At 49.4% G+C, this 25,490-nt stretch overlaps 1 long non-coding RNA gene across 2 annotated transcripts; it reads left to right on the forward strand.

Annotated features, from left to right (window-relative positions):
* Positions 1 to 6,538: 6,538 nt before the first annotated feature.
* LOC110344165 (uncharacterized) lies at positions 6,539 to 25,200 on the forward strand. 2 transcript variants are annotated; one of them, XR_015446518.1, is made up of 4 exons: positions 6,539 to 12,777; positions 19,106 to 19,281; positions 19,782 to 19,943; positions 21,629 to 23,382. It is a non-coding gene; the product is annotated as an uncharacterized LOC110344165 (long non-coding RNA). The 2 variants fall into 2 exon arrangements; XR_002386516.2 differs by lacking the exon at positions 21,629 to 23,382 and adding an exon at positions 23,402 to 25,200 and having other exon boundaries at positions 6,550 to 12,777.
* Positions 25,201 to 25,490: the final 290 nt, after the last annotated feature.

Consider the following 25,490-nt stretch of genomic DNA (forward strand, 5'->3'; position numbering starts at 1 on the left):
AGCAGGGTAGGGAGGGTCGGGGGTGACCTGGGCCGCCCCTCTGGGAGCTCCACAGCTCCTCAGGGGATCTTACCTGGGGAGGTCTAGAAATGTGTTTTAGGGGCGCCACAGGGTCACTAGAGATTCATGCCTCTTAACCTTCCACCGGCTCAGGCCATGTGCTGTGAGGCCGTGCTTTTCAGAGAAGTTCCCACGCCATTGTGGTCTGGCATGAGATCCCACTGGGCGCGACCAATGCCCAGGGCCCACCACAGGAAGCTCGGGCCTTAGGTTAGAGAATCCCAAGTCCTGTTCACCAAGACCAGACCAGGCCACTGGTCATAAGTGTGGAGGCCAGGGCAAGGCTGAGTGACCACAAAGGACATTTCTCCATTTCCTTACGTCCTGGGAACAAATGGTGCACAGCCAGGCTGTGGTCCACCTGTCACACTTGGAGCAGAGCTGGTCCAACCTCACCAGCATATGCTTTCTTTGCAGGGGGAAATACACTCACCAAGCCACCCAGGGCCTGTGGCTCAGAGCAAAGCAGTGAGATTCCAATTGGAAAGTTGCACTGGATTTTTTTCCTTTTGCTTTCTTTCTTTCCCTTTTGGCAAATGTCACATCTGTACAAAAGTAGAAAGAATAATTTAAGTGAAGTATTTACAACAGTATCCTGAGCTCAAATAACCACTTTCCTGTGGAGGCAGCTCTTGAACCCAACAAGTACCATCTGCCCAGGACAGGGAGAGACCAATAAGTTTATCCAACCTCCCTCTTCGGAGATGCTGCACAGCTCACGGCCCCCTACACACGGACACACACTGTGACCCACGGCTGATCTCACATACATTGTGACTCTTCCTGGTTTCAGTCTCAGTGGGAAAACCTGCACTTGGGGAGCACAGTGTACTGGGGTTTGAAGGTGACTTGCTGTGAGACCTATAAAAGCCACCTCTTCCAGTGGCACCTGGTACAAGCAACGGGGACATCTTCAGGTCTCTGTCCACACATCATACCAGGCTCTGTGCTGAGCTATAAGCGCCAGACAGAAGCTCACCTGTGTCCGCCTTCAAGATCCTGAAAATGCCAAGGGTTTCAGAATAGTAAACGATGACCCCTTGCTGAGTTCCCTGTCCCTAGGAGCCAGCCATGGGAGAGAGGAAATAGAGATGATGCTGGGAAGCAGGGCGGGGGAAAGAGAGAGAGAGAAGAAAAAGAAGACAGAGATAGACAGACAGGCAGATAGATAGATGGACAGAAAAACAACCCTCTCACATTCCACCCGGGCACAGAGGCAGGTGGAGAGCTAGGAAGACAGAGAGAACCCGACTGGGGTCCATGACCAGCCCAGCAAGACGAAATGGGGCAGAGGTGGGGTTGGGCTTGGGGTGGGGCCCACAGGCCTGGCAGCCCCACCCTGCAGGTGGCTCACAGTTCTTCAGAGCATGGTGCACTTACTTACCTGGACCACAGGGAACTACAGATTCAAATTTAGAAACAACATCCCCATGTTCCAGTGACCCTGCTGTCATAGAGAGAACTGCTTTTTGCCGGAATTCCTCCACTGGCACAGGCTGCAGGGTGTGGGTCTTGGATCAAGGTCCTGTCTCTCAGGAGAGTTGGGGTCCCTGTTAGTTATCATTCTGCTCTGCCAATGTGGTCCCCACACTAGCACTGTGGGCATGGCGGGGGTGGGGGGTTAAGAAAAATGCAAATTCTCAGGCCTCTCCCAGGCCCCCTGAATGGGAACCCACATTTTGGCTCCATCCCCAGGTCCTGGGTGGGCGCACTCCCAGGCACCCCACATGTCATGGGGCGCCCCCTCTGAGGATGCTAGCCTGTCTTTTCCCTGTGCTCCCTGCCTCAGCTGCTGCCAGCCAAGGCTCATGGGGCCCAGAGCAAATAACTGAACATTTTCTCCTCCCCAGCACATTTTAGTGAAACTATCGTAAAGATCCAAAGCCTCTCACCTCCAGGGAGTAAGTTTCTAACGATGAAGTGTCTGGCCCATTGTTAGGCCTTGGCAAAGCTATTTCAAGACAGCAGAGGAGGACTTCCCGACGTGGCTCAGATTTGTCGTCCCATAACCGGAATCTGCACAGCATCTTGATTCTGCAATGTGCATGTGTGACTTTTTGCTCAGCGCCAGGCATCTGAAGGAGAGGACACAAGGCAGTTGAGAACCCCTCCTAGTCCAGTGAGGAAATGGGGCCCAGAGAGGTTAAGGGACTTGCCCATGGCACCAGCTGAGAAGGGGCAGAGGCGCTTCCTCTGATCCCTTGTTTCCTCCCCAGCCAAAGCACTACTCCTGCCTAGTACAATCCTGCCAGAAAGCTCCGTGCGCTGAATGAGGTTGGGTCTGGTTTGGTTTGAACAGAATCCCATCTTGAAGGCACAAGGGTCAGATATCCCCGTCCTCCCAACAAACTTGTCCCCCTGGCACTGACCCCTACCCTGGACAGGGGCGGCCCTTGCCTTTGGGGGTTCACACTTTAGGGCTTCATTTCTACAAACCTTCGATGGAACTGAGATGTCTCCACGTCCTCCCCAAAGGATATGTGGATTTTTAATTTTTCTGTAGGAAAACTACAACTTCTCTCTGCTTTAAGAGAAGGTGGAAAACATCTCAGCCCCAGTCCTCATCCGCCAGGCAGCCACGGGGCCTCCCACGATGGGGCTGGCTGCTCACTGCCTGACAGCAACTGGCCCTTTGCGTAACGCATGTGGCAAAACATGAACCTTTTTTTTTTTCAGCAACACACTGAAATAAGCTTTTCTCAAATTGGATTTGAGGTGGTTTCACTTCTCTCTGGCCTTCTTCAAATCACAACTTACCTTTCCTGTGTCCCACTTCCTCGGAGCCTTCCAGAAGACTTGGAGCTAATCTGTTAAACCACTTTGCATTTAGAAGGATTTAAGCAATATTAGAATACTACTTCACTCCCCCTGAGAAAGATATGCCTTTTTACGCTTCTCACAGCCATAATCCCATCTTTCACAACCCCAGTGTGTGCAGAAGGCCGGATAGGAAAGGGCCATGTACAAATGTGTCCCTGGCTGGCGGGTTTGGGAAATCCTACAAACTGTATCGCACCTTGCCTCATTAGCCCGGAAAAGGCTCTGACAAGTCTCGCAGGACATACAATGCTTCAGTTTGTTTAAGTCAGCGTTTCCCAAACTTCTGTAAGCAGAGAGCCATTTACACTTTTATGTGTCCCAGGAATCTAAGCTCCACCTAACACACCTTAGGGAAATTTCATCAATACTCCAAGGAGCTGACGAGGCCTGGAGGACTTCAGGTCTGTCCCTCAAGCCCTGTCACCCAGCCTCTATGGCATTTCTGGGCCTCTCCTTGCTGTGGGATGATGGGGAAGCTCCAGAACCTGGCCACTTTTGTAGAGTGCCCTAACCCCTGTCACCTAGGACTCTACAGGGACCTAGGGGCAGCTGGTATCTCAGTCACCAGATAGTAGGGAGTAAATCCAGGCTTTCTCCAGGGTAGCTCCTCCACCCTGCAGCTCTGGGTGACAACTCTGTCCCCCACCCCCTGTCTCTCCTACCTGGGGACCATCTTGGAGCTATAGCACTACCCCAAATCACACATTTTGGCCCTAATACCTTGGATCGTGCCTGGTCCTTAGGCTGGAGAGGGTGGCCAGACTGCAGGGGAGAAAGGTAGTGCTCCGCATCTGCCATCTTCCCCCACCCCACAGCCCTCCCTGCCTGTCCCCAGGGCCACACCTGCCAGCAATCTGCTCTGCTGTGTGCGATGCCTCTTCGTGACAGCCCGGCTGTGGAAAGCCCAGGGGAGCCATTTTGTTGCATCTGTACACAGCTTGTGTGCAGTCAAATGAGGGCAGTGTTCGTGTCTCAGTTCTCTCTTGCAAAGGGGAAAAAAATACAGCAGAGCTAGAAGTATATACTCTTCGAACAGCTGCCCTCATGCTCCAGGTGTATAACTGCAGGTGAAATCGACCCGTGAGCTAAATTCTCTGAGATAGGATGGAGGGAAACACAGTCCTAGGTGTCCACTTCCTTTTCTGTTCCAAGCGTCCACATTGGGCATTCAAATGCAACTCCTCTGCCCTGAGAATGGAGGAAAAAACACACACACAAAAATGTACGACTTGATTTCCTCTGGGGGAAGGGGACTGCTGTCGCTGTGACATGTTTTGTAGCACATGCATTGGCTCTTCATGAAGCCCAGTTTGCTTTTTTCTGGAACAAAACATCTGAGGAAAGTCTCAGTTCAGAGCATTCCCCTTGCCCTGGCCTGGGAATGTGTTCTAAACTCCAGGTTAAACTTGCCAGGAGAGAAAACTGAGGCTGGAAGATATTGATCATGGGCACAAGGCTGGGGGTGGAGCTCGGTGGTCCAGGGCTCAGCTAGCACGTGCAAGGCCCTGGGTTCCATCCCCGGCACTGCAAATAAATAAATAAATAAATAAATAAATAAATAAATCCAGCTGCATAGATTGACACGGCGGGAGAAGGCTCTCAGGTTCTCACCCAGGCCTAAGGTGGCCGGGTCAGGCTATTGTAGTTGCAAAGATGGTAGTAGAATGGGGCTCAGAAATGGAAGGTGAAAAGGATGTGACTGTCACTCAGCCCGGCCCTGGAGTATCCAAGGTGAAGCCCAGCGGGACTGGACCAATGTCGCAGGTGCTATGAAGGGAGAAAGCGCTGGATGAGGCCCTCGGGCTGTGGCCACCACAAGGGACCAGATTGCAGCTCTGAGCCAGCGTCTGCCTCCTCCACAGGAGCCAGGTGGCCTCCTCCTCCTGGGTGCCACACAGATGACTCTTCAGCAGCATGAACCTGAGTCCTGAGCAGAGTCTGATGATGCCCGGGCAGCCACAGTGCTTTGCTCGCATTGCCTTCAGCTGGCATCTTGAGTTCTGCCTGGAGTGCAGTAAAGGTCCTTCCTCAGGCCACACCTCTTCCTCTTCCACTCAAAGTGGGAGGGTACACATGCGAGAAAAGTCAGTTTTTATAATATATGTTTGTAAAGTTTGGAAACTACTGAAAAGGAGAGGGAAAAAGCGCAAATCATAACCCACCTGTAATCTGGCTTCCCAGACATCCACGGTCAGTGTGTCTGTGTTTCCTTCGGGCCCTTGAGAAAGTTTACGTCATGGGCTGTGAGGAGAAATGCCAGTGCACAGGTGGAGACAAGAGGAAAAGCCCGCACAGCAATCCCAGACCTCAGGATGGAGGGGGAAAGGCCTGAGGCCAGACCACCACTGCCTGTCTTCCCAAGCAAATGGGGGTGGTAGGAAAGCTTTCTGGAGGGATAGAGGGCGAGAGGGAGGACAGGAAGCTTCTTAGAGGGTTATGGGACAGGTTCGCCAGGAGGCCATGCACCCTGCTCAGAGTGTACGGAGCTGAGCTGGCTGGGGGCCTCAGTCCCAGCTGTCTGACAATCCAGAAACCAACAGCACAGGAATTCTACAGCCTCGAGCCAAGGGCCTGCTGGCTTGTCTCTGGCTGCCACTCTGCAGTCACCCACCCAGGCCACATCATGTTTTGTCTCCAGGATTGCCCACGGTGGTGGTCTCTTATTGAGGAATCTGTCACCTTCAGCACCTGGGGTCTGACCATTTTGTGAACCTGGAGTAGAGACTCACCACAGTGGGGACCACTGTGCTCAAGGAACAAGGTCAGGGACCCTCCCCACCTGAGGCCACCCTGCTCACACTGCAACCTTTGAAGTGCTGGAGGGTAAGAATTGCACAGGCCCCGTCCCATCCAATTCCTGCCTCCACTCTGCATGCTCTGTATCAAGTCCCTGGATGCAGCTCTTCCCCTCCTGAGTGTGCCCCACCCTTACCTGGGTGCAAGAAGAATCAAAACCAGGCTGAGCTCACCACAGGGAGAGCAGGGCTGCAGGTCCCTTGGCCTCATGGGGGACCTGGCCCAGGCCCAGAGTTTGCTCCTGACAGATTTGCTCCCATGTCCCATTGGAAGTGTGTGACAGCCTGTTACTGCTCCCATGTTAGCCTTAATGGCCTTCCAAGTCTCCAGCAGGCACAGTGACATAGCCAGGCTCACGCAGCCCAGGGAGCTGAGCTCACAGCCAGTTGTCCCTAACTGCAAATTCCAGGCTCCTTCCAGAGCTCCGTGTGGTAGAAACCCCCAGGTGAAGTGGGGACCCTGTGTTGGGCATGGGCCCCACCCTTCCTGTTCCTGTTTCAGCAGCATGGTGGCCCCAAAAGGAGCCAAGACTCCTCTAAACTTGCCATCCACAGAAGGCTCTGTGCAAGTCTCTGGCCAGAGGAGACACTGTCCCTTGTGGGACCTGAGAGAGGAAAGAAAACCAGACGTCCAGCTGATGACAGCCAGCTGCAGTGGCAGCTGGAGGAGGAAGGGCAGGTCCTGTCCTTCAGTCTCAAGCGGAAGTCTGAAGCTCGGGAGGCCTGGCTCTGAATGCCCTCGGGATGCCAGCACCTCTCACCACCCAGTCCTTCCGCCCTCCATCCAGGCCTCCCTTCCTCTGGCTCCCGAGACATTCTTCAACACCCCTTTAAAAATTAAGGGTGCAGTGAAGGAGGGGTAGCTTCTGAAACAGATAAGAGGTAATTGCTGCCTTTGACTCCTCTTGATGTGAAAATAGGATTGGAATGACTCATTCTGGTTGAAAGGTTAGTTGAAGGTTATTACAGGAAAATTGTTATTCATACATTTTTTTCTGTGCAGGCTGGATAGCCCAAAAGATTAAATTCACAGAGTGCATAATGACCCATCAGGGCGGACAATGGTAGGGCCTTCCCCAGGGAGGGGAGATAACACACTGAGCCTGCTCTGAATAATTCATGCTCCGGCTTGCTGCAGCCCCAGATTACAGGAGAGTTTTCATTAGGAGGAAAGGAGAGAGTGGGCTTGGAGTACAGCTGTTTCTCACGGTCGTGGGCAGTTCTGGCCCGGTTCGCGGTGGCCTCAATCTGTACCTGTCCCCGAATCTTAGCGGTTCATCGAGGAGAGCAAGTAGGGTGGGAGCGTGCTGTTCATCACCAGGCAGGCAGGGGCAGACACCGATTCCTGAGTGGGCCCAGGCTCTGAGCTCATTCTGAGCCTTGCTGATATGAGAGAAGAGGGCAAGAAGAGTTCAGCTTGTGAGGCTCTGGATGCAATGAGAGATGTGTTCAAAAATGAAAACAGGTTATGGAAAATTGCATTGTCGGGTGAGCATGGATGTCTTCCTCCTGCCCCACCTACGGAGGGTCCAGCTGGTACCTTTTCAATCCTCTTCTGAGGGTGCCAGGGTGATCAGTATGAGACAGGGCTGGCTGCCAGATGGGCAGAGGGAATGTTGACTGACTAGCAGATTCCGTGAGGGTTTCCATGGGAAGGCTTTCCAGGGTGGAAAGACGGAGACACGGATATGGGCCCTGGAGGAGAAGGATTTAAGGCCCGGCGTGTGACCCAGGCCCTTGACATCTCTGCCCTCCTCTTTGCCATGCATGGAAGAGCTGCACCAACTCCACAAAAACTCTGGGTGGGAAGGGCTGGTGCAGGCCTGGCACTTGTCACACAGGAGCTGGGCACAGGTGGACACCTGATCCTAGGTCAGGCAGACTGCTGGAGTGGCCAGAGCTCAGGGCCCTCTGTCTGAGGTCTTGATCCCTCCTTTCTTCTTTTGTTCCTTCATTTTTTCATTCGCCCACTCTTTCCTGAGATGCGCCTCCATGTCACTGCTCCCATGGGCACCAGCCTCAGAGCTCGCTTCCTCCTAGGCTTGTCCCACAGATATGGCACTCAAGCAAGGCCACCAAGACTCAATCCCAGGCCTCCTGCCTCCCCACTTTGGATTTTTCCATTTCTGCTGTGTTCTCCAATCCCAGCCTTGTTTCAAGGGTGACATTTTTGTCACCTCTTACTTGGAGGGTTGAGTAGATTGTCCCTTCCGTTTGAACAGAGGCTCATTGCTCACCCGTGGTTTATGGAAGGGTCCTAAGCCGGTAGTGTCTCCCTTCGTGTCTGTGCTCGCCTATGATTATATATATCTGATACTCAGGATAAAGCAGCTGGGATCTGAGGCCCTGATTTAGTCTAAGTAAAGCAGTTCATTTAGCCCTTTTGCTTGTGCCCTGAGTCTATGATTATCCTCTTCTCCTCTTGCCCTCCACTACTATGGAGTAGAAGCTACTTTGTGTCAGCTGCCTGCTGTCCCATCCAAGAACCCAGAAATGGCCAGCCATATATACTGGGTGAGAGAGATACAGTATGTGGGGCTGGAGCAGCCTGGAGTGGGTGCCTGTGAGAGTTAACTGTTGCTCAAATTGAATAAGAAACATCCAACCCATTGGCTTAGCACAGTTCTGGATTTGACTGAATAGATTTACCGAAGACAGAAGACCCACCCTGGGTGTGAGCGGCACCAACCAATAGGCTTGTAGACAGAATGGGATAAAAAAGGAAAGGAAGAAAGAAAGGCTCACTTCTGTTTCTTTGGAGAAGCTCTAGTCTTCACCTTTGCCTTGGACGTCTGTCTCTTAGCTTCCAGAGCAGCCCCTTCAGCCTTGTGCTGCAGACTCTTTAGCCTCCTACTGCAGACCCTTCAGCCGCCTGATAGGGACTCGCACAGGGTTGATTCTACAGTGAGCCCCAGGCCTTCGACTGTTGACTGGATCCTTTGGCTCTCCAGCACGCAGACAGCTCTTTTGTATTTTCACACCTGACTCTGCGGTGCCCATTGTAAGCCTACCTGTCATTTGCAACTCGCAGTTATGACTTCTGTAGCACCCTAACTAGAAAAGCCCTCCAAAACAGATCCAAGAGCAGTAGAAAAGTGCAACTGACCTAAAACTGTTAAGCCAACAGGTGACGAAGATTGTCTAGCTGGCTCTCTTCACAGAAAAGGAAGGGCAGGATGTTAGAGAAATATCTCTCTTGGGGAATGAAGAAAAGGGCACTACACTCCAGAGCAGGCGGCAGACACCAAATCTTGACTTCTGCTCTTGAGCTTTCTCCAAATAACTCACTATAACTAGGACTACTAAATGCCCTTTTGCTAGGCATCTCCCAATATTTCCTTTCGTTAAAAAATAATTCCTGAAATTTGAGAGTAGAACGATGATTACCAGAGGCTGGGGAGAGAAGAGGTGGGAAGGGATGGAGCAAAGTTGAGCAGAGAGGGTCAGAGAGTACTCAGCTACAATCAGATAGGGCCAAGAAGTTCTGGGGTGTTATCACGCAGCAGGGTGATGACAGATAACAAAAACGTCCTGGACTTTGCAGAAAGCTAGGTGGAAAGATTCTGAATGTTTTCACCATAGGAGAATGGTAAATGTTTGAAGAGACAAATACGTTTAACCCAATTTAAGCATTGCACGATATATATGTTTCTAAACATCACGTAGTACCTCATTAATATGTACAATTTATGTACGTTTAAAAGGAAATTTAATATAAAAAGAAGAGAAAGACATCTCTCTCTTTACACACCGAAAAAACCCAAAAAACAAAAAACCAGGTGAGCAGAGAACAAGAAGGTGTACATCTGCAAACCAGGGCAAGGGCCTCTCTGGGAGCCAGATTAGTCAGCATTTTGATCTGGGCCTTCCCAGTCTCCAGAACTGTGAGAAATAAATCTCTGTTGTTTAAAGAAGCAAGCAAATAAAAGTTACTCTCTTTGTAGTGTAACTTTTTTGGATATCTCCCCTGCTTATAATATAATAAACTGCTCATTACCCTTGCCCCCATACACAGCCATTTTGTTCAAAATGACTTCCCTTGGAGTAAGCCACAACCTTCTATTTTATTCCTTTAATTTTATATTTGGAGGAAACCCCAGTGCTAATGACTTCTCCATGGCAAATTAAGTGATGCCACATAACCTGGCCCACAAAAAACTAGGCTTCTCCTCCAGCTTCTGTCATGATTTTTGGTGATGAGTTTCTTGGACAAGGTACGAATACCTGATAGAAGACAGATCAGTCAATGCTTTTGCCCACGACTTGGGAATTTGTCCATGAGACAGCGTGAGTCCAACACGCTTCAGATGGTTGTACCCTCGGCATGTGGGCATGGCTCCGTGGACTTGGGATTGTCCAATGCCCTGCGGACTAGAGAGCTACAGGATCTGGCTGGAGCAGCAAAAGGAAAATAAATCCCTCATCAGGGACAGGAGATGGAGGGAAGAGCCAAATGAGTTCTTATTCTGACCTTCTGAGGTCAAGGTACTAGCTTTGCTTTGAATTCTGTTAGACTTCCCTGTGTTCTAAAAATAAGTCTCCCCTGACTCCTTTTAAACAAAATCCAGTTGGTTTCTTTCCCTTGCAAACAAAGCATTCTCTATAATACATTTAACTTTTGCTAAACTGTAAAATGCTTCCTCTATCCTTCTCTTTCTTGTCTTCTTTCCCTTTCTCAATCAAATGTGTGATTGCTGACACATGTATATTATGCAGAATATCAAATATAGGTCAGTGGATGTCAACATAGGAAAACAAGCAAAAGAAAAGCGCATACTGCCCAATGCCTGTCAGCAAAGGACAGGACAATGCGTTCCTCCCCCTTACTAGTGAGAGGGTTGTGAAGGTCAGCCCATGCTTTGGTGTGTGAACTTCTTGTTCCCACCAAATCAGTCAGCTGAAGTGGGAATGTTTTATTGAAGCAGACATGTGTCAGCCTGGGTTTGAGACAAAGACACTCCGCCGGCACGTCCCGTCACAAAAGCAGGCTGTGTGAGACACCTTTGCCAAGGCGGTGATTTTTCTCTATTGCCAGGCACCATTTTGGAAAGTTGCTCTGGGAGGTTGGCCTGCACTTTAATGATGGCTGAGGCACTTTCAGGGCTAATGTTTTTGAAAGACAAAGCACCAGGAAGGTTTCAGGAGAGAGTTGGGGGGAGGTGGTGGAAATCAAATGACCCATTGAAGCTAAATTACCAGCCTCACAGAGCGTTTTTTTAGAAACACCATGCTGCCTCAGCCTGCGGCCACCACTCTCTCACTTGCTCTTCCAATTAATTATTGTGTTTTAACACTATCTCCAAAGATAATTGCCTGTCAGTGTATCAGTATGTAACACCTCGGGGTGAACGATGCTCTTGCACTCCCGTCTGTCAGCACTAATAAACACAGGGTGGGAGAACCCACCTGCTTTCCCAGGAGCACCCAGGATCCAAAGCCTCCTCCCACTTCCCCCTGTAGGGGAGTGCTGGGTGGGCTGCAAGCGAAGACACACACTTGGCAGTAGACAAGGTGTCTTGTCCATCTTGAGTCTAAGAATGGCTTGTTTGTAATAAATCTGTGCTTGTTCATTTAATGTTCAGGGCTGTAGAACAGATAGCAAGGAGGAGACTTTATTTTTCACCCACTGATTCTATCGCCTATCAAAGTATATATAGATCAATAAGCTTTGTAATTACAAAGTTGGTTAAAATCAAATGTTTTCAAAATAAATCCAGGTTGAAAGGGCTCTTTTGTGTTTTTTAAAGCAAGATGGAAGAGTGATGGAATGCCAGGGTGGAAGCTATGTAGCTAAATCCCACTGCATTAAATATTTCAATAGGGGAAAGAAAGAAATTCCCCATCTCAAATTAAATTGAACCCATTCGGTGAATGTTTGAGCATCATATGGAGTAAGTGTCAGTTAAAGTGATAAGTAGTGGGTCTGGTGCCGAGTTCTGGATTGTTCTGAGATCGGCTTCCCTGGCCTGGCCATTCGGTGCACTGGGGCAAATTGAAACTGATCCGGCAAGTTCAACCTGGGATTCTTCTGAGAAACAGATTCTACTTCAATACCTCTGAGTTATTTGGCATTTTATTCTCATTTAAATCTCTGTCACAACCTTTTATTTTATTTTATTTTTGTATTTCAGAGGAACATACAATCCCAGTATCTTCCCTGCAGCATTCAGGGAGCTCAGAACAAATTAGGTGGTGTCGTATAATGTCATCCACGGATCTCGGGGCCCTCCAGCTTCTGTCAGTGTTTGGGGGACTGGGGTGATTTGCCAATTGCGTGCTACAGTAGAATGAAGAGGAAATGGAATTGCTAACAGCACTGAACATTTTCTCCCAAGCCCTGACTTTGTCCTGTCTCCTGGGTAAGTGGCCTCTTTGGCAAGCAGCCCTTTCCCATAAGGAATCACCTGGACAGAATCACCTGAGATGCAAGAGAGAGTCTGGAATACTTGAGAAGGTGACGTATATTACAAAGTATGAAGTGGATGCAGGACAGTAGCCTGGACAGCAGGAATGCTCCTAGAGTGTGGCCCATGCTCGCCCCTAAGGTGCACCTGAGGTGCTCATTAGAAACCCTCTATGGCTGAGGACATGCCTGCCAGGGCAGTGTGTTCCATCTTTCCAGGGAGTCCTCTGCTCCCTGATTGATCTTGATTTCCTTGGTTTCACCTCCAGATGGTGTTGGTCTGTGGTCGCCTTCCCAGAAAAGTCCAGTCTTGCCCAGTGCCTTAGACCAGCAATATTGCTAGGGCCTCGTGGTTTCCACATGTACTCCACACATTTCATCTTCACAGAGTCCCTTTCACACTTCTGAGGCTCTCAGATCCCAGAATAGCCAAGAATATTTCTCCTCTGGGAGATACTGGGTTAAGACTGTTGTTTCTGTCACCCTAGGTAGCTGCCATTTGCACAGACACTGATACAGGCCCGCATGAACACTTCGTCACTGTCAGACCCACCTCTCATCTACCACAACAGTTTGGACTTTGGTCATATGCTGGATTTTCCCAATTTTCATCCATTTGTTGGTGCAAAAAGTCCTTCATTGTCTGGCTCACTCTGTTCACCTGCTGATGTGGGCTCCTGTCAGAGGGATCTCCTCCCAGTAAGTAAATTTTTAGTACTCCACTGGGAAGGTCTCAGAAGTCCAACCTGTTACTGCTCAAAATGAATGGCCATGGTCACTAGGCACTGGCTGTCTCACACTGTTTTTCTGTTAGGACCTGGACCCTAGTCAGGCGTCAAGAACCCCTTTGGTCTCATTTATTCCCTGGGCAGCCTCCCTGAGATCTGGAGATCTCACTTTAGCTGGAATCCTGGCTCCAGGTCCAAGCCACGGTTTTCAATCATCTTGGCCACTTGATGACAGAGATTGGCAGATGCTTCCTATGATCTCACAGCCTTTCCAGGGTGTGACATTCACCAGCTTCTTAGCAGCGTCACCTACACAGCCATCATTTCTTTTCTTTTCTTTTTTTTTTTTTGGTACCGGGGATCGAACTCTGGACCTTCCGCTTGTGAGGCAGGCGGTGGAACCACTGAGCTAAATCCCCGGCCCACAGCCATCATTTCTTGGTCTTGAATTCACTCTCCAAGTTCTCATTTGTCTTTTTCTTTTCATGTATTTCAACTATTTGAGGGCACAGCCCATGTCTTTCAATAATTTTCTACTTTCCATGGGATGCCACCCATTCCCTGGCATAGAGCAGTGGGTATAAAGACTGAACCAAGCTCCATATGAGACACTTAGGGAGAGATGGAACTTAACCTGGAAGTCCCCAGGAGTCCTCACAAAACATATGTTCTTAGACTCTGAGTCAGGTCTGGAAGAGGTGCCCAAAGGTGAGTATATCTAGTAAGCTCCAGAGTTCTGATGACTACCATCATTTGGAGCCTCTCGCCTGGAGCTCACTATTGCTTATAGTTCTCAAGATTCTCCACCGGATGTGGGGTATGTGGGCTGCTTGGTTGGTTGGAGCGTGGTGGCCACAGGCTCTCTTCCTGGCTGTGTTCCTTGGAAATCCCTGGACATCCCTCTCTATAGTTGCTGTCCCAATATCCCACAGGTAGTACTTACCATGTATCACATCCAAGGCACAGTTCTCCGGCTCCATTGACTTCCAGTGTGAAATCTCTTTAGTTAGACCAACACGTCTTCTGTCTTCTTGAGCTTGAGAGATGTTAACTTTGCATTATCAGGGCCCATCATCGTGAAACCCCAAATTCTCTGTGCCTGAGCCTGGCTTTGGTTCAAGATTCCAGAAATGCAGATACCATTATCTTGGCCAGTTGATGATAGAAACTGACACACACCTCCTATGATCTCTGAGCTTTTCTAGGGTGTCACATAGAATGAAAGAAAACGGGACTAGTCTCTCACCACAATGATTATGAGTTTTCTCCCAAAATGTAATTCACCACTTCACTTTGCTATTTTCCTCTTTCACTGGTCCATGCCTGGTGAACTTAACTCAGTCCACCCAAGAGACTTAAAAGTTAACAAATGTGCCGAGCTGCCTTCTCCTCCCCTTCCAACCACTGATAGTGACCTAGGACTCTTCAAAGATTATAATTGACCATCAACCAACAATGATGGAACATTCTCAGAAATCTGTGGGATCATAAAAAGGTGGAAAGTATTATGGATTTGACTTCAAATTGTAAGCCAATCTTGTATGCTATTCTCCAACACAATTGCTCTTTAATTATTAACAAAATGTTTTCAATTTTCTCAGTGAGGAAAACCGATGCTTAAAAGACACACCATTTGTACCTTGTGGCATTGTGTTCTCCCTGACATACTTCTTTGTATTATCAGACAACTCTTGTCCCAGTGAGAGAACCATGGCCCTAAAGTTTAGAATTTAAGATATCTTCAACACATAGAAATTGACAGAGACTCTGAGACTCTGAGGGCTGTGGTACAATGATAGTGACAAACCCTAGAGAAGATAAGCAGCATCAGTTGGCCCAGGGATTTCTGGGATGCTGAGGTTGAGGTGGAGGATGCATTGGTGCCCATGACTGACCAAGGCTTCCTGGAAGATGCCCTTGGATGTGCAACGGGACAGTATCAGAGCTGGGATAGTTGGACTTAGTTGTGAGCACATATGAGACATCATTTGAGGACTCTCAGAAATGTCAGAGGAGAATGGAACATTTTTGGAGTATTGGGAGTCCTAAGTAAGCAGATGAGGACAATGAACGAATGAAGTCTAATGTATTACTATCCATGAGATTTTACTTGTCTTCTGAAAAACTTTGGTCTAAGGACTGATCAGAGGCATTGTGGGAAAAAGGCTCATGGAAATCCAGTCTCATGGCTTTAAATACCAACTATATGCTAAAGACTCCCACACTTATATTTCCAGCTCAGACCTCTTTCCTGGACTTCAGTCTTATATATCTGAACACCCACTCAACATCTTGACTTAGACGTCTAACAGGCATCTCAAACTCAACATATCCAAAATCCCTCATCACACCCTACCCAAAACTGTCTCCACCCACAGCTTTCTCCAAACTGAGCTGACAGCACCTCTCTCTTTCCATTAGCTCAGCCAAAAACTTTGGAGCTGCCCTGGATTCCTCTCTTTCTCTCACACGCCACATCCAATAGATCAGCACACCTGGAAGTTCTAGCTTCAAATGGATCCAGATTCTGACCACTTTCCTCATTTCCTGACACCACGTTTCCTGAGCCACCATCATTTTTCCTCCACCTTACAGCAAAAATTCCCTGATGGGCCTCCTGGCTTCCATTTTTGCCTGCCAACCAGATTTTTTTTTTTTTTTTTTTTTTTTGTACCAGGGGTCAAACGCGGGACCTTGTGCTTTCAAGGCAGGCGTGGTGCCACTGAGCTAAATCCCTGGCTCCAGATATTCTTCACATAGACCCCAAAGATCCCCTTAAAGGCTAAGTCAAGTCTCTTCTGTGCTCAAAATTCTGCAATGGTTTCCCTCTCCAAATCCCAAATCCTTCCCACAGTCAGCAAAGCCATGAGAGATGTGGGTCTTCTCCCAACTCCATCTGCATGACCTTTTCTCCAAGCTCAACCCCCGCTCCTTCCTGCCCTTCAACTTTGCAGCAAACCTTTGGATCCCTCCTCAACTGCCTCACCACCGCCACCTAGAAAGCTCCTCTTCCACACGTCTGCTGAGCCAACTCCTTCACCCTCTTCACAACTTTGGTAACGTTCCCTTTGCCCCGAGGCCCCCACTTCCCAACCCACTTTCATCCACTGTGCCCTGTCCAGTTCTCATTTCCCCTTAGCTCTCCCTGCTTTTGAACAAACTGCATAATTCACTTACGAATTACAGTGATTGTCTCTCTCCTCTCTCTAGGACGTAAGTTCAGCCAGGGTGTGAATCTTTGTTGTGCTCACAGACGAGTCTGGCATCCCATACAGATAAAATATGAAGAGGCACTCAGTCAATACAGAATGTTGAATGTTTGTGAGCTTGCACCAGATAGCAAAGGAAGGTCCATTGGCAAGGATGAAAGAAATAAGAACAGACAGCCAGGAGTTCTCGGAGGAAAATTGCACTCATTTGTGAAGGTCCAGTTTGAGGATGGAAAGAAGGTTCTTTGCGAAAGCCATGATGAGGGCATCCGCTAGGGATTCCCGACATCTCAGTACTGAATGCAGACATTAAGTAATAATAACAATTGCTGTGCACCTTCTTCCAAGTACAGTCATTCCACCCTCCAGTGATTTTATAAGATAGATGTAATATTGCCACTCCATAGTTAAGGAAGTGGAGGCTCGGGGAGATGGAAAGACTTGCCCAGTGCTATGACACAGGAGGTGACCCAAGTGGACCAAATTCATGTCCTGGCTCCCTCCACTCCCCACCCATTTCTGCGCGAGCCAGAAGAAGAGAGAGAGAATGACAGACACTGGTGGGGCAGTCAGAGCTGGGTTATGGCTTTTTAGAAACATCCAGTCTGGAAGGACTGAGGTCATTCTAACAGATGCCAACCTGCGTTCCTATTGGCAGCTGGGTTCTCCTCCCGAGCACTATGCCAATCCGTGGACCTATGTGGGAGTCCTCCAGCAGCCCCACCCTGGACTGCCCTCCTTCTCCACTCCCTAACCTCAAATGTCACCCACTCTTCCCATTGCACTGGCCCGCTCAACTTCCATTTTGCCTCCTCTTTCGGGGGCTAAAAAATCAATAGTGCTCGGAAGAGCAATTCTGGCATTTTAATCAGAACAATAGAACAGGAGGCCAAAGGGCTTTGTGTTGACAAGACAGACCACACTGAGGGCTGCAGGCTGCCAGCAGAAACGAGTCATAACTGTGTCCAGCTTCATGACAGCCAGACACAAAGGAGGTTATATGCCTTCCGTGTTCAAAATGCTACAGTGTGCACTTTGGAGTTTGCTGGGGTTGTTTTGTCTGTCTCTGTGGATGCTGGCCCACCGCCTTCCTTGGCAGGGGCAAGGGTGTCTCTGTAACTCACTTGCAAGTGTCCCACAGAGCTGGCCCGGCAGACACAACTGGAAATTCTTTGCAAAATGGGTCATGTGGAACTGAATTCCAATCTGAGTGCGTTCACGTGGTAGGTTGTGGGCTGACTCGGCTGCGTTGAAAAGACCCAGCTAGAGCCATAGGCATGTACTGGGATCCCTGCAGCTGGAGCAGGTCTTAGGCAATGTCTGGCCCATCCCCACTTGGAAAACCAAGGCCTAAGCTGGAGGCCATGAGGCCACATGGCAAGCCTTCCTGGGCACCATCACAAAGTCCATCTCGAAGCTCCCTTTTATTGTCCCTGTAGATTCTGTGATTGCCTTGGCCCTGACCTTGGGCTGTCTTTAACTTGCAAAGATCTTTTCAAACCTTGGCTTCCTGGGTTGATCTGGTTCTGCCTATTGCTCCTTAATTGTGTATGCTCACCAACTTTGGTCATTCATTCAACAAATGTACGGAGTATCCTCGCCTCCTGCATTGACCGGTGCTCCCTCCACAATCATAACAAAATCTGACACTGACAGAGCACTTCTGTGTGACAGGCCTGCTCTGAGAGCTGGCCCCATAAAAGCTAATTAATCCGACCACAACCCCAGCAGCAGATGAGCTGCCGATAACATGTGAGGAAAGGAGTTTCAGAATCGATGAACGCCAGATGCTAAGTTCCTTTCCTTCCCAAGGGCTTCCTCCCCGACATCCATAAAAATTTAACTGTGAAAGTTCCACCGATAAACTCAACCCGATCATCCAGGAAATGTCCTCAGCCCCTTCCACTGCACCAGCTTCTCCATCTCCTCCCTTCCTATCTTTGAGTTCCAGCCTCCTTTGAAGGGGAAGAAATATTCTCCTGCTCCCTCAATTGCCAAATGTCATAAGGATTGGACTGGAAAGAGTGGTTCTGTCCTCCTACACACAAAGCCACCCCCAGAGGGACCCTCAGGCCTGTTGCTCTTTCCATGCTGATCTATACACATGTGAATGAATGAATGAATGAATGTTTTCATTTCAGAGACCTTAGGAAACTCTCACTCCTAAGAAGCCCCTGTGTAGTCCAGGAAGCCACCCTCCAACATACCTAAAATCCTACCATCAACTTCTTGTCATCTCAGGCCACTCAGTCTAACATGGGCCAGGCTGGGTTTTATGGCACAGTGGCCACCGTGCCCCGGGTAGGAGGGGTGGAAACTGCACTGGGACAGGCGCTGGTGCCACTGTCAGTTCGCCTGCCTGGGTCCCTGTGGACTGACCTGGTGTCATCTTGTGGTTGGGATCCAGGGGCTCCAGCCCACAGCCCCTCAGCCAGTTGCTCATGGAACTGATCTGGCTCCGAAGACCAAGGGCCTCTCAGGCTCTGTAATGATTTTTAGGGCCTACCTGGACTTGGGCTTCTTGTTAATCTGCAAAAACAGCTTTGGGGAATGGGGAGGGTTATTTCCACCATCCACTTCTAGGATTTGGAGACCAGGCTCCCCTTGAAGTGGCAGATGGTGTGGGTCAGGAGCGAGGCCTTCTCACCTGACAGATGGGCCTCAAGTGACAAGGACAAGTCGGGGTGCGCCCCAGCTTCAGTCTTACTCCCGTGAAAAGGGAGTCTAGGGCTCACCCCAGGGGACCATCCTGAGACTGTGGGAAAGGTACCTAAAGCAGGGTCGGCCACACAGTGATTGCTGCATGACAAAGGCTGGCTGGGGAGCCAGGGCTACCCCACTACCCTTCCTCCATCCTGCTCCCTGCCCTGAGATGAACCCCACCCCCACATCCACACCCCTGAAAGACCCATCCCACCAGACTCAGAACCCAAAAATGTGTGCAAGAGCTCAGCCAGTAAGGGAAGCCACCATCTATTTCCCTTCCTTTTGATTTCTTTTTCAATTTTAATTTCATTTAGCCTGGCTTCCATACTAAAAATACCAGCCCTAGAGATAAAAACGTGTGCATTATGATTTTGCCTCACTCAGCCCTCCACAATACAGCGAGTGCTTGAATAACAGAAAAGACAAACCAGGCGCTCCATGAGATGCTCCAAGCCTGCAGGAACTCTGCGTGCCTGGGGAAAAGGCTCTTTGTGAAGAAATTGATAATTTTCTCCCAGACTGCTGGTGCCCGAATCAGGAAGCGCTGCAGGAAGGCACAGGTCAGTCCCTTTTCTTTCTCTGAATGCAAGGAAACTTTATTCTTGCACAGTCTCATAAATCACAACCCCTGATACACTCTGTGCATCCGTAAGAGGAAAGATCTGCACTTTGCCCACCCTCGGAGGAGCCATCAAGAGCAGAGTGGTCGTAAATCCTCATCAGGCTCCCTCCTGCTTTCGGAGGTCAGTGTGGGGCACCAGCCAAGCAAAGCAGGGAGTTTGGAGCTCTGCTGTCCTGGGTGAGCCTGCAAGAGTCTCCTCTGCACAGCTTGGCAGTCCAGGATGTGGCTAGCACTCTGCTGTCAGATGACAGGGAGCTCATTTAGGGGAGCCCTTTCCTGTGGGTGCTCTAATGGTCCTGCGGATCACTGTGGATCCCTGGGAGCATGTGTGCACATGCTGGGTGGTGGGAAGAACTGGGAAGCAGGAAGGTGGAGAGCAGAGTCTCCTACGAGTCTCCTTACTCACCTCAGCACCCAAACTCACACACTGTTTTTCAGATCGGTTCCCTCTGGCTTTGCACGTACCAAGGGGGATGGTGATGTCCCTGGGTCCCTGTGGACAGCAAGAGGTTCCCCTAAGGTGATAGAGTCACCTTGGAGAGGGTGCCATTTAAGAAGAAAAATACCCATCTAGAAGACAGTGAGGATCTCAGGGCTCAGGTGAGTAGAGGGAGAAGAGACCTGGGTCCCTGCAGGTTCTGCCGGGCCAGATGGTCAACTATATGTTCATTGGCTGTGTTGTTTTCTCTTGATGGACGGTGTTGTGGTTAACTTGGTTTCTTTACTTTTTAACTTTTTTTTTTTTGGCAGTTTGGGGCTCAATCCCAGGGCTCATGCATGCCGGGTAAACATTCTACCATCAAGCCATATCCTCAGCCCTTTTTATTTTTTTATTTTGGGACAGGGTCCCTGAGTAGCTGGGATGACAAGCATGCACCACCACATCCAGCTATTTTTAAATTTAATTTTACAATCTCTTTCAGATCTCCACAAGGCTTCCTTATTGCAGTGGCAGAATTAAAAGGTAGAAGGGTGTCAAGAAGTGTGGCCCCCTCCTTGCCCCTCCACGGAGGCCACAGTAGAAGTAGGTGCTTCATGTGACCTAGAAGGGTCAGGGTCACCTGGGGAAGTTCTGGTGTTGCCAGCAGGGACCCTGCAGACACGAGGGTGACCCCCATCCCAAATACACGAGAGGAGGGTCAACCTCCACAGGAACAAGCATGTCTTTAAGTTACACCAGCAGCTGGGTGGGGTGGTGCACACCTGTAATCCCAGCATTTCGGAGGCTGGGGCAGGAGGATCGCCACAAGTTCGAGGCCAGCCTGGGCTACATAGAGAGACCTTGTCTCAAAACAAAAAAATGTTTTTAAAAGTTATACCTGCAGAGAATTTCCAGTGCATAGGATGTCGATGGCATTTTGTCCCAAGCATCAAGAGAAGTCCTTCAAAAAAATTTTTTTTCAAACAATATTCCCTACTCATTCTTTTGCCTCTATCAAATTAGAAATTTGTCTGTAAGGGCTGGGGATATAGCTCAGTGGTTCCGGCACCTGCCTCAAAAGCACAAGGTCCCGAGTTCGATCCCAGGTACCAAAAACAACCCAAAAAAACCAGCAGGATCCCACAGATTTAGGGCCAGGGATTTAGCTCAGTGGTTTCACTGTCTGCTGCGAAATTTGTCTGTGGGCAGGGTACGCAGTTGGTCATCCACTCAACAAAGCTATGTAGAGCAAACACCCACTATTTGCTCTGTCCGCTTCTCAGCTTCTGCAGAGGACATCAGAAATTCTAGAGCCAATCTGTGGGGTGTGTTCTTCAATTTTCCTTGGAAATGTATCATTGAATCAACTCTTAGCTATTCCAAAATTGTTTACCTCCCTGTTCCTTTTCTAAACCCTTCTCGCTACCGGCAGATCAGTGATGAGTTCTGCCCGTAGCAGAACACCCCAGCACTTTCAGGCACTCTCCTCCTAAGCTGTTCCTCACAAGTGCTTCTGGCTCTGCTCATCTTTTCCCTAAACACCCTCAGCTCATCCACAGCATCCCAGGTGGCTCCCAGTGCCACCACTGCCTTGGCAATCCTCTTTGTGGTTCAAGTGCCCCAAACTCTAAGCTACAGACACCTGAGATTTATTTCAAGGATTCTCTGAATCCTGTGGTATTGTGTTTCTTGGGATTTGATTCAGTTGTGTGTAATAGAAAAAAATAGCAGTAGCTTAAAACAAGATCGACATCTCTTATTCCCTTACATGAAAGAGGTCTGGGAAGGCTGTCTGGGGCTGATGCAGAAGCACTCTGCTTAGGTCAGGGCCTGGCCCGCTATCTTTCTTCTCTGCCGTCCTCAGGATGCAGCTCCCATCCTTACCATCTGGGATGGCTGTGGAATTTCCGGCCATTGGATCTGTGTTCCCGACAACAGCAGGAAAAGTGGAAAGGAAAGCATGTACTCCTGTCTTAGGATTTGGCTCAAGCGCTACACAATGCACCCTGAGGTCAACATTTGGTCTTGCGGTCTCATCCCAGCTACGAGCGAGGCTTAGAGACGACACAGCCCTATATCCGGGCTGTAACGTGCTCGGCTAACAATAGGCATTCTGCTCACGGAGGAGGAGGATGCAGATTTGATAATCAAGGAGGAATCTCTGCCGAAGCCCCACGCTTGCATTAGGCATTATCATGGGGACTGTGGGAGACGGGGTCGTGCTGTTTTCCCATTGTAAACAGTTGTTCCCATAAAGGTTGGGGAGCCACAGTGATGTTTTTGTATTAAATGTCTTTGCAGTACATAGTGGTAGAATTCCTGGGTGGAGCTGGTGCATACACATAACACATCTTCATTTCTTTTTCCATCCCCTTTCCCTCCCCTCCCGTCTATCTCTTGGTGTCCTTCTCGTTTGAGAAAGATCTATTTCCCTACTTCTATTATCTGTCTTTTATTTTACTCTTTATTTATATTTTGGGTTTCTCATACAAAAGAAACCATGTGATATTTAAGCTTGTGTGCCTAACTTATTTCACTTAACATTATGGTCTCAAGGTGCATTCATTTTCCTACAAATGACTTAAATTTCTCCTTCTTACTTTATCCTTCTTTATGGCAGAGTATTACTCCATTGAGTATAAATACCACATTTTCTTTACGCCTCCATCTGCTGGTAGACATATAGGCCACTTCCACTGTCTTCAGAAAGGTATTGGCAGGATCAATAAGGTGATGCATGTTAAACCAACCTGGAATATCACCCAGCGTCCCAGAGCAAGGTGCTGCTACATTCAGTCATGAGAAATGCAGAAATTGCATTTTCCACCCCGTTAGCAACACACCATTTGTTCACAGACCTCTGCTCCCCGCTCACATTAGGGAACATTAACAATCCCAGGATTATTTACACTATTACCCAGCAGAAGCAATAAAACCAGGGAGGGAGTGTTGATAAAGTTTAAATCTATTCTGGTTTATGAAACTTGGCCGTAGATAACCCCTGTGGAGAATCACACAGTTACAGGCCAAAACAGGACAAGGGGAAAATGGAAGCTCCCCTCCCGGATAGTTAGAATCAACAAATGTGTTAGGAAGATAACAGATAAGCCCCCACAGGACTACTTGGCTTCCTGGCTGGAGGACACAGTAGGAAAAATAAGAGCCTCAGGCCTGACCTGCAGCCCAGCCATGTGGGTGTGAACAGTAAAGGATCCCACCCCAACACCCCAGGAAGTGCGGTGCACAAGCTCACCGCAAAAGTGGAAGACAAGCAGCTGCACGAACAGCCCCTTAAAGTGAGGCGCACACCAGCCAGCTAAAGGATCTCGTAGAGCCTCAGTTTCTCCATCTGTAAAATGGGCTGGACTTGATCAGACCATTTTCCCCCTCTGCATTAATTTACTGCATACACTGTTAGAAGCAAACTGGTTCAACAGCAATAGGAACCAACACAGAAAACAGAATAGAATGTCGAAGTGACCCTGAGGTGAGCTGGGCCACGGCGATGACCAGCCACTGCCCACGTCCAGCACAGCGCCTCCCTGAGCCCCAGTGCTCCACAGCACAGCTGCAGGGCTGCTCCTCAGAACTCCGGAGCCTCTCGCAGTGCAACCTCTGATGTTCTTCCACCCTTTAGGGGTCCTCTGTGACCTGTGGCCTTCCTGAGGCTGTTCGAGCCCCAAACTCTTCCAGGCTGGCAAGCACCGCTCAGGACAGGGATGCGCATCTGGACACACCTAGCCCAGGGCCCAGAGGTGTCCCAACTCTTCCGGCTCCAGCCTTCCGGTATGCTGACCTCCAGCCCAGCTGGCCCAGCTCCACCAACAGTTCAGCCCCTGCCTGCGAGACCTTTCTCCTGAGACCTGTGTGTGTGTGTGTGTGTGTGTGTGTGTGCGTGTGCGCGCGCGCGCACTGTCTGGGCCTCTGTTCCATCGCCTATCCTGGCCTCTCACCAGGGTCTGAAGAGGCATGTGTGTACAGCGTTTTCAAATAATCTGGATTTTTTTAAAAAAATAATAAAAATGTTTTTTTATTGCTGTTCCCAGCCCACCTAGCGCCAGCTGTGATGAGAATCACTTGTATGGTAAAGTGCTATTGATGAAATTGCTCCCTCGGGAACACACTGAACCCCTGCAGCGCGATTGGCTCCTGCTCAGCTCCTGCAGCCGGCTGTCCCTCCTTCTCGTCTCTCCCTCTCCCTCCGGCCTCCCTGCCTCCTGGCTTTCCCCCTCTTCCTCTTCACCTCCTTCCACCGTGCTTTCTGCCTGTCCCCTACCCTTCTTCCCGCCCACTGGCTTGCTCTGCCTTTCCCTGGAACACCCCTGACTCTCAGGCCTGCTCCTGTACCTCTCTGCTCCTCGCTGTCTGTCTCCCGCTGTTTGCACATTGCCCGCCACTGAGACCTGGTGAGGCCTTTTGAGCAGCCCTAGCCCCATCCTTCCAACCTGGCCCTGCCCTCGCCAGCCTCTTGTGCTCAGAGGACTCCAGTCTCTCCTCCTCCTCCTCCACCTGCCCCAGCTTCCCCTCTCCTGCCTGAGGTGCACTGGGACACAGAAAGGCAGTTAGGAAAAGGGTCGGAGAATCCAGGGAACACTGTATAATCTCCAGGAAGAGCGGGACACAAGCATGGTGTACTGAAAGGTTTCACTAATATACTGACTCATATAATTGTGTGGGCTTCGGGCTCAGTTCTATCCAGACTCTAACTCATCCATTTCTAGTGGTTTCCTCAACTCTTACTTTCCTGCATGGGTATCTGCTTGGTTCTCGCAGAGATACACCATCTGCAAACAGCAACCTGGGCCAAGGGCTTCCTTGTTCATTTCTAGCAGGAGAGAAAAAAAGAGCTCAGCTTCCCAAAACCACCAGTTTTCTGTCTCAGAAACTGGATGATGTCCCTTCCTGAACCAATCACAGGTACAAAGGACAAAGCAATCGCCCTCACACCCATTGGTACTCCCTCTGAAATGAGGATAGCCCCCAAATTCATGCTGCTCCTCAAGAAGGACGGAGTGGCTGGATGTCGGAGAGTCCATGACCCTGGGGAGCAGGGGATGGGGCAGCTGGTAAGCAGAGTATCAGAGCAGTGAGGTCAGGGGAAGAGCTTGGGGCCAATGTTGCATCAAAATGATCACAGGCTATCCCTGACTAGCATGCAAAACACACCTGTGGTTTTTAACTAAAGCCTGAAACTTCCAAGAAACCGCTTGACAAAGCTGTGTGAGGGTTGGCTTATACCTATTTTAATTATTACTGCATTTTTGACCCATGAAAAATGCACAGTAAGTGCTTATAGGCCAACCAAGCAAGCAAGTGAATGAATGGAATGAATGAATGAACACTTGGTTGAGACAGACAACAACCTCAGCCTACTTCAGAAGTGGAGAGTCTCAGCCTCTCCATTAGAAAAACGCTGCAATAAACAAGAGGGGGTGTCCAGGGAATTGTTTTTCTTCTTTAAAGAAAATAATAATAGCCATACTGAGATATAATTTGTGGGCCATAAAATTCACCCTTTTAAGTGTATAATTCAGTGGATTTGGTAGATTCACAGCATTGAGCGACTGTCACCCCTTCCTGGAGTTTTATGAATGACACCCACAAAGGTCGAGGGCTCCGGGTGTGAAGGATTGGGGTGCAGAGGGCAAGGGCTGGCGAGAGGGGAGCACAGCTGGGAGGGGACAGAGATCCACCCGAAAGCGGTGGCTGTACTAGGGGCACAGCGA

Source organism: Heterocephalus glaber, unplaced genomic scaffold (genome assembly GCF_053883595.1).
Source record: "Heterocephalus glaber isolate CG9 unplaced genomic scaffold, H.glaber_assembly_v1.0 deba00001689, whole genome shotgun sequence".
Classification (NCBI taxonomy): Eukaryota; Metazoa; Chordata; class Mammalia; order Rodentia; family Bathyergidae; genus Heterocephalus; species Heterocephalus glaber.